Genomic DNA, 8904 nt, shown 5'->3' on the forward strand with positions numbered 1-8904 from the left:
AGACAAATGCTGTACTGCTGTGCTATCTCTCGAGCCCTAAAGAGTAGATTTTAACCATGTCACATTAGCATTTTTTTTTTTTTTTTTTTTGGTTTTTGGGTCACACCTGGCAGCACTCAGGGTGTACTCCTGGCTCTATGCTCAGAAATCACTCCTGGCAGGCTCGGGGGACCATATGGGATGCCGGGATTCGAACCACCATCCTTCTGCATACAAGGCAAATACCCTACCTCCATGCTATCTCTCTGGCCCCCACAATAGCTATTATTTCTAGTACTATCCTCTTGTTTAAATACCAATCCTATAAATACAGGACACTTGAATACCCTCTAAATCAATGGTCCTCAAACTACAGCCCACGGGCCACATGTTATATTTATTCCCATTTTGTTTCTTCACTTCTAAATAAGATATATGCAGTGTGCATAGAAATTTGTTCATGACTTTTGTTTTTACTATAATCTGGCCCTCCAACAGTCTGAAGGACAGTGAACTGGCCCCCTGTTTAAAAAGTTTGAGGACCCCTGCAGTCTAAATTTTCTCCATTAGATCATTATTTAAGCTTTCAGGGCCACCTACTGGTCTATTTGCTATATATTCTTCTTAAGAAACAAAAGCCTAGGCCCTAATGCTGCCCTGGCACCAACTTGCCCCAGAGTGGATTCATATTTCTCAGATGACTAGTAAACAGCAACAACTTGCTTTCAGGGCAGGTTTCCCTGCATGGCTGACTAATGCTAAGATGAAACCAGAAGATGTTCACGACAGCCCAACTTTGACACAAGATCTATACAAAGGGGCCGGAGCTATAGCACAGTGGTAGGGCTGTGCACACGGTCAATCTAGGACAAACCTTGGTTCGATCCCTGAGCGTCTCATATGGTCCCCCCAAGCCAGGAAGGATTTCTGAGCACATTACCAGGAGTAACCCGAGTGTCAGCGGATGTGGCCCAAAAAGCAAAAAAAATAAAAAAATAAAATAAAATAAAATAAAAATCTATGCAAAAATCGACATCTCTAATTATAGAAACCAGACTGAAAACTGTGATTAAGAACTTTTATGGGGACCATTAAGAAATATTTTGGGGTTAGACAACTCAGTATGCCAGAAACCTGAAGATGGTCTTATGGTAGGATGTTTTTAGGCTCAAGTTTTTTTGTTTTTTTGGGCCACACCCAGCAGCACTCAGGAGTTACTCCTGGCTCTGTGCTCAGAAATAACTCTTGGCAGGCTCAGGGACCCTATGGGATGCGAGGAATTGAGCCTAGGTCCATTCTGGATCGGCCTAGATCTGCCACATGCAAGGCAAATGCCTACTGCTGTGCTATCTCTCCAGCTCATAGGCCAAAAGTTTTTCCTTTCAATTTTCCCAACTTTTGCTGCATCTATGCAAGCAAAACAAAACAAAACAAAATGAAAACAACAGGTACCATAATACCCCTTTTTATTTTTGTTTGTTTTTCTGGGTCACACCGGCAGTGCTCAGGGGTTACTCCTGGCTCTACGTTCAGAAATCACTCCTGGCAGACTCGGGGGACCATATGGGATGCTAGGATTTGAACCACCATCCTTCTGCATGCAAGGCAAACGCCCTATCTCCATGCTATTTCTCTGGCCCCTCTTTTTTTTTTTTTTTTTGGTTTTTGGGCCACACTTGGTGTCACTCAGGGGTTATTCCTGGCTATGTGCTCAGAAATCGTTCCTGGCTTGGGGGACCATATGGGACTCTGGGGATCGAACCACGGTCCTAGGTCAGCCACGTGCAAGGCAAATGCCCTACTGCTGTGCCACCGCTCCAGTCCCAATCTTTATTTATTTATTTATTTATTTATTTGGTTTTTTGGGCCACACCCGGCGGTGCTCAGGGGTTACTCCTGGCTGTCTGCTCAGAAATAGCTCCTGGCAGGCACGGGGGACCATATGGGACACCGGGATTCGAACCAACCACCTTTGGTCCTGGATCGGCTGCTTGCAAGGCAAACGCCGCTGTGCTATCTCTCCAGGCCCACCAATCTTTATTTATTTTTTAAAATAATATTTTTATTTAAGCATCATGATTATAAACAAGTTTGTAGTTGGGTTTCATTCATAAAAAAGAACACCACCCCTTCATCAGTGCAACATTCCCAACACCACTGCCTCCATGTTCCTCCCCCGCTCCTTCCTTTGCCTGTCTTCGAGACAGGCATTCTATTTCTCTCTCTCACTACCATTGTCCTGATAGTTATTAGTGTAGTTATTTCTCTAACTGCACTCACCACCCTTTGTGGTAAGCTTCATTTCGTGGGTAGGTCCTTCCAGTCCTCATCTCTATTGTCTCTGGGTATTATTACAATACTGTCTCTTATTTTTCTTTATTCCCATTGATGAGGGAGACTATTCTGTGTCTGTCTCTCTCTTTCCCTCTGACTTATTTCACTCAGCAACCTAGTTTCCATGTCTATCCATGTGTAGGAAAATTTCATGACTTTATTTTCTCTGATGGCTGCATAGTATTCAATTGTGTATATGTACCACAGTTTCTTTAGCCACTCACCTGTTGTCGGTCATCTGGGTTGTTTCCAGATTCTGGCCATTTTAAATAGTGTTGCAATGAATATAGCTATGCAGAAGGAATTTTTTGTTTGTTTTTTGTTTTGGGGTCACACCCAGCGGCACTTCTCTCTGCTCAGAAATCACTCCTGGCAGGCACGGGGAACCATATAGGATGCTGGGATTCAAACCACCGTCCTTCTGCATGCAAGGCAAATGCCCTACCTCCATGCTATCTCTCTGGCCCTGTTCTTGTTTTTTTAAGATGTGTGCCAGACTCTGTGGAATGAGATGGCACCTTATTGTTGTTTTGATTTACATCTCACTGATGATTAGTGATTTGGAGCACTTTTTCTTTTCTTTCTTTTTTTTTTTTGAAGCACTTTTTCATGTGCCTTTTTGGCCATTTGTATTTCTTCTTTGAGGAAGTGTCTGTTCATTTCTTCTCTCCACTTTTTGATGGGGTTAGATGTTCTTTTCTTGTTTCCTGTCAGTGCCTTGTATATCTTAGATATTAGCCCCTTGTCTGATGGGTATTAGGTGAACCGTTTCTCCCACTCTATGGGTGACCTTTGTATTCTAGTCACTATTTCCTTTGAGTTCAGAAGCTTCTCAGTTTATTTTTTGTTTTGTTTTGGGGCCACACTTGGTGGTGCGCATTGGTTACTACTGGCTCTGCACTCAGAAATGGCTCCTGGCAGGCTTACAGGACCATATGGGTTGCAGGGAATCAAACCCTGGTCCGTCTCAGTTTGGCGTATGCAAGGTATACACCCTACTTGGTGTGCTAATACTCCAGCCCATGTTTTTTTTTTTTTTTTTTTTATAAATTTCTCATTTTGCTTTAGTGAATATATTACTTAGAAAATGGAGGAAAAACATTCTGTAATCCAGAAAAGGTTCTGGAATAGGGCTGACAAGTGGCTATGAAGTGGAGGCCCAATAATTTTGAGGCACAATTTTTCGGGACAATAGGGGTGGGGGCTTGGGCCATACCCAGTAATGCATAGGTATCACTTCTGGCAGTGTCCATGAGCCCACACACAGTGGCAGGTAAGGAACTGAAGTTAAACATATGCAAACCAAGCACTTCAGCTCTTGTATTATGAAGTACCTTTTTTGTTTTGTTTGTTGGGCCACAACTGGCAATACTCAGGACTCAGTGCTCAGAAATCACTCCACTCCAGGCAGGGGACAATATGCAATGCTGGGGAGTCAACCTGGTCAGCCATGTGCAAGGCAAATTCCCTACCTGCTGTGCTATTGCTCTAGACCTCAAACATTTTTTTATTTGGTTTTTGAGTCACACCCGGTGACGCTCAGGGGTTACTCCTGGCTATGCGCTCAAAAATCGCTCCAGACTTGGGGGATCATATGAGACGCCAGGGATTGAACCAAGGTTCCTCCTGGGTCTGCTGCGTGCAAGACAAACACACTACCACAGCGCTATCAATCCACCCCTCCCAAAAGTAGTTTCATAGAGAGGTTAGGATTGGGGTTTGGGGCGACATACAGCTGTGCTCAGGGATCACTTATTGCAGTGTCCAGGAGACCATACATTGTGCCAGGGATGAAATTGAAGATGACCACATAAAACCAAGCACCTTGGGGCTGGAGCAATAGAGCCGCGGTAGGGCATTTGCCTTGCATGCGGCTGATCCAGGACAGATCTCGATTCAATCCCCGGCATCCCATATGGTCCCCCAAGCCAGGAGTGATTTCTGAGCGCATAGCCAGGAGTAACCCCTGAGCATCACCAGGTGTGGCACCCCCCCAAAAAACAAACAAAAACCCAAGTACCTTAAGCCCTGCATTATCTCTCTGCCAAGAAGAATTGGTATGAGAAACATCTAAGATGAAATGGTTTTCATTCCTTCTTTCAGAAGAGCATGGTCAAAATGGAACAAAGTCAAATCATTTCTAAATAAGAAAAAAGTCTGACTTTGGATTTCTACACAAATCTGCAAGTAAGATATAGGCCCAAAATATCTAAATCAGGAAAACAGCAAAATGACCAATATGCAAGACAGAATGCAGGGAGATGAAGTGGGTGACAGTTGATGGAATGGGTGACAAAAGTCAGTGCTAGCTCTAGGATAGTGAATATTTACCTTCAATTTATAGCGCTGTACATTGTGAAAGGGATCCGTTCATTATCAAAGGTTACTATTGCCCAATATCTTGCAATCAGTGAATGCTCAAGAAATATCCTCAGGATCTTTTGTAAAGTTCAGAAGTTTTGAAACCCAATTATTTTGGGAAATGTGATATCATGCACCTTTTCTAATAATCGCTCTTTTCACGATTTTATTGTGGGGTGTGGGGTCACACCAGTTATGGCACAGAAAATCAGGGCCTCTCCTGGTAGGTGCTATGGGGTCATAGGGTGCCAGGAAACAAACCCAGAGCCTGTACTACTTTAGCCATGACCCCTGTTCAATCTTTGATCTTTGAATTTAGTCCTAAGGACATTTTTCTGTTTTTTGTTTTTGGGCCACACCCAGCAGTGCTCAGGGGTTACTCCTGGCTCTGTGCTCAGAAATCACTCTTGGCAGGCTCAGGGGACCATATGGGATGCCAGGGATTGAACCCATGTCTGCCCTGGATTGGCTGCATGCAAGGCAAACGCCCTACTGCTGTGCTATCGCCCTACTGCTGTGCTATAGATCTGGTCTCCTAAGGACATTTTTAAGGGGGAAAATATCTACTTTCCTACCATCAACCATAGGTTTGCAACGTGTTTCTTTTTTTGTTTGTTTTGGGCCATACCTGGCAGTGCTCAGTGCTCAGAGTTACTCCTGGCTCAGTGCTCAGAAATTGCTCCTGGCAAGCTTGGGGGACCATATGGGATGCGAGAAATCAAACCCAGGTCTGTTCCGGGTCATCTGCATGCAAGACAAATGTCCTACTTCTGTATTCTTGCTCCAGCCCTGCCTGCAATATGATTCTAAACATCCCTAGCTTCTTTAATAATCTTTCATTAGAGAAAAAAAATAGAAGAAATATGAAAAAGAAAGCATGTCTTGGGAAGATTGAACTATTTGGAAATGCCAGTCTTACCATTTGCCAGTCATATGATTTTAGGTTAATCACTTAACAGTCCTTGTTCTGGGGATAGATGATTGTGCTGGTGCACATATTTGCCTGAAGGAGATTAGGGGTAGATATCCACCACCATGCCTGTCACCTGAGGACATCCAGAAGCCCCTCCCACCCCTCAAGTGCCACAGTATGGCCCAAACCAAGCAAGTTTTTTTTTGTTTTGTTTTTGGGTCACACCTGGCAATGCTCAGGGGTTACTACTGGCTATCTGCTCAGAAATAGTTCCTGGCAGGCACGGGGACCATATGGGATGCTAGGATTTGAACCAACAACCTTAGGTCCTGAGTTGGCTGCTTGCAAGGCAAATGCTGCTGTGCTATCTCTCCGGCCCCAAGCAATTTTTTTTTTAAGAATGCAAAGAAATTACAAGACAACTTATACTTTTATGTAACTGACCCTGGTTCAATCCCAGATACCGCATGATACACAAAACCAATAGGAGTAAACAACAAGCATAACTGGGTGTGTGGCCCAACCCCTCACCCTTTATATTTTAGAAGTCTTTCCCATATACAAGAGAAAAGAAGAAAGAAGACTATCCCCTACTTTACAGGGCTGCAATAGATATTTCTGTTGTGTTTTGTTTTTATTTTTGTTCCTGGGCCACGCCTGGTGGTGCTTTGGGATTACTTTTGGCTCTGAGCTCAGAAATTATTCCTGGTAGGCTAAGATGACCATATGGGATGCCAGGGATCAAACACAGGTTGATCATGTGCAAGGCAAATGCCCTTGCTCTGCTATCGCTCTGGCCCCAAAGTTGGGGTTGATTGGGTTTTTTTGGTTTTGTTTTAGGTTATACCTCCCCACTCCAAAAGCTCACAGGTTACACCTGGCTTTGTGTTCAGGAACACACTCCTGGTGGGTTCAGGGGACCATATGGGATGCCAAGGAATCAAACTTAGTTAACCACATGCAAGGCAAATACCTTACCTGCTGTACTATCACACCACCTGCAATAGGTTTCTATTACTTCCTTACCTTGTGCTTCATGAACAACCTCTTAAGTCCTGTTTCTTACCCAACCCTAAACATACACACTTCTAAAGTTTCTCTTTTCAGAAAGCAATCGTAAGCACACCTGAAGTTGTGCCTGAGCTCAGAGCCAAAATTAAGTACTGAGCATCTTGAGGTAATCAACCCTCTCTGCCCAAAAGAAATCTTAAAATTTTCCTTTTTCTGGAGGTAAGGTGTCTGCCTTGCAAGCGCTAGCCAAGGAAGGACCGCGGTTCGATCCCCCGGCGTCCCATATGGTCCCCCCAAGCCAGGGGCGATTTCTGAGCACATAGCCAGGAGTAACCCCTGAGCGTCAAACGGGTGTGGCCCAAAAAACCAAAAAAAAAAAAAAAAAAAAAAAAAAAATTTTTCCTTTTTAGGTTCTTGTACCACACTCAGTGGCGCTCAAGGTTTACTTCTGGCTCTGTGCGTTAGGATCTCTCTTGGCAGAGTTCTGAGAATATGTGGTGCCTGGATAGAACCTAAATTGGCTGCATGGGAGGCAATTAATTTTTAACCTTTATACTTCTATTTGGGCCTCCACACCCAAGTTTTCAAAAAGAGGGAACTGGCAGGATCAACCTGAATAAAAAAGTTGGTCAACAGGTCTGATCATTTCAGTATGAATTCCCAATAAGAATGTTCACTTCAGGGGCCGGAGAGATAGCACAGTGGCGTTTGCCTTGCCAGCAGCCGATCCAGGACCTAAGGTGGTTGGTTCGAATCCCGGTGTCCCATATGGTCCCCGTGCCTGCCAGGAGCTATTTCTGAGCAGACAGCCAGGAGTAACCCCTGAGCAATGCCGGGTGTGGACCAAAAAACAAAACAAAACAAAACAAAAACAAAACAAAAAAACAAACAAAAACAAGAATGTTCACTTCAGAGATGCATTTCCAAAATAACTCAGCACTGTAACAGGGTTGCTTTGAAGCTGTTTAAAAATCATCCAAGCCATCTGTGCCTTACCCTTCCCTCTCAGTGTTCCTCTATTGTCACTTCACCTGTCAAATGCCCAACTAGGTGACTGGCCGCTCAATCCTAAGTAAGACTCTTGGGTCAAAACCCGCTAACACTAACATGGCTTATTTGAGTATATATGTTCTGCCAGTTCAGCCAGCAGTCTCCCAGCAATGGGTCAGATGTTTGCAAGTAAAGAGCTTGGTGGCGTCAAGTTCTTGTTGCTATTTTCGATGAACCCTTGCTGACAACACCCAGACCATGAGGTCGACATTCTCGTGTTTCCGTGCATGGTGGAGAAAAAAAATTTAAAAAGTAAAAAATGTTTTGGATAAGAAAGAGGCCTTCTGAGAAGATCTGGGCCCGGGAGCTGTCATTTGATTAGCGACTAGGGGGGAATCAGGATTTGGAAGATCTGGGCCTAGGAGTTGTCTGTCACTCGGTTACCCGACTATGGGGATCAGGCTCGCCTTCCCACACCCGGGATCAGATCAATTCCTCTGAATGTATGCGTGCACCCCACCTGTCCTGCAGCACACCAGAAGCTAACTCTAACTTTGCCCTTGTGCAAAAGGGCTCAGAGATAGGCGGGGAGATGCCTTAACACGTTTAAAACAATCATCTGGACACCCCCCCCAACAGAAACCAAGCATGGAAAGTGGATTTTAAACATTCAAGTGAGAAGGCTCGGAAACCAGTGCATGTCACCCCTCCACCTGCGGCTCCCAAGGCTGAACTTGTGACTAGCCTCGGTTAGGCCACGCAACTAGTGATCGTTCAGCCTGGCTCGGCCCCTCCTTGTGACAGTCGGGTCACAAGGCTCGCTTCCTACCTGTCCCCGAGACTGGATCCAGCCCAGCTCTCTTGCACGACCATCAGCTCGGTCCTGCCTGCACGATCGCCTCGGCTTCCCCGCGCCGGTGGCCTCTAGGGTAGGTCCAAGCCGACCACTTATAGGACTCGGTCACGCCGCGCCGCTCCTCGCCGCCGCCTTCCTTTACGTCGAAAGCGTGCGGCCCATCCGCGCCTGCGCACAGCGCGGCCCGACGCCGCGCAGGACAGCGCCTGCCCTTACCTTGCCCACACCCGAAGGGGCTGATGGGAAAATTACATAATCCCGACCTCCTTAGGCCCAAACTTTTCTCTACGCGGGTGCCAGGCCTCTCCGCTAGGGTTCAGTCGTGGTCACCATGGAATTGGTTGCTCCGGAAGAGAAAGGAGGCCTGGGGAACCACGTGGCCAGAGGCACGCGTTGCTGTCACCCTAGTCCTAGTTGAGTTTTTGTTTTGTTTTGTTTTGGGGACACACTCAAAAGCATA

The 8904-nt window shown here is 45.5% G+C and overlaps 1 protein-coding gene across 1 annotated transcript in view; it reads right to left on the bottom strand.

The window, feature by feature from the left end:
• The window catches only part of CCDC47 (coiled-coil domain containing 47), a 30567-nt gene extending 21976 nt beyond the window's left edge, over positions 1-8591 (bottom strand). The window contains exon 1 of the mRNA XM_049779652.1: positions 8418-8591. The gene's annotated coding sequence lies outside the window, so the exon portion shown is untranslated. The remainder of the gene's footprint in view (positions 1-8417) is intronic.
• Positions 8592-8904: the final 313 nt, after the last annotated feature.

The sequence above is a fragment of the Suncus etruscus genome, chromosome 1 (assembly GCF_024139225.1).
Source record: "Suncus etruscus isolate mSunEtr1 chromosome 1, mSunEtr1.pri.cur, whole genome shotgun sequence".
NCBI lineage: Eukaryota > Metazoa > Chordata > Mammalia > Eulipotyphla > Soricidae > Suncus > Suncus etruscus.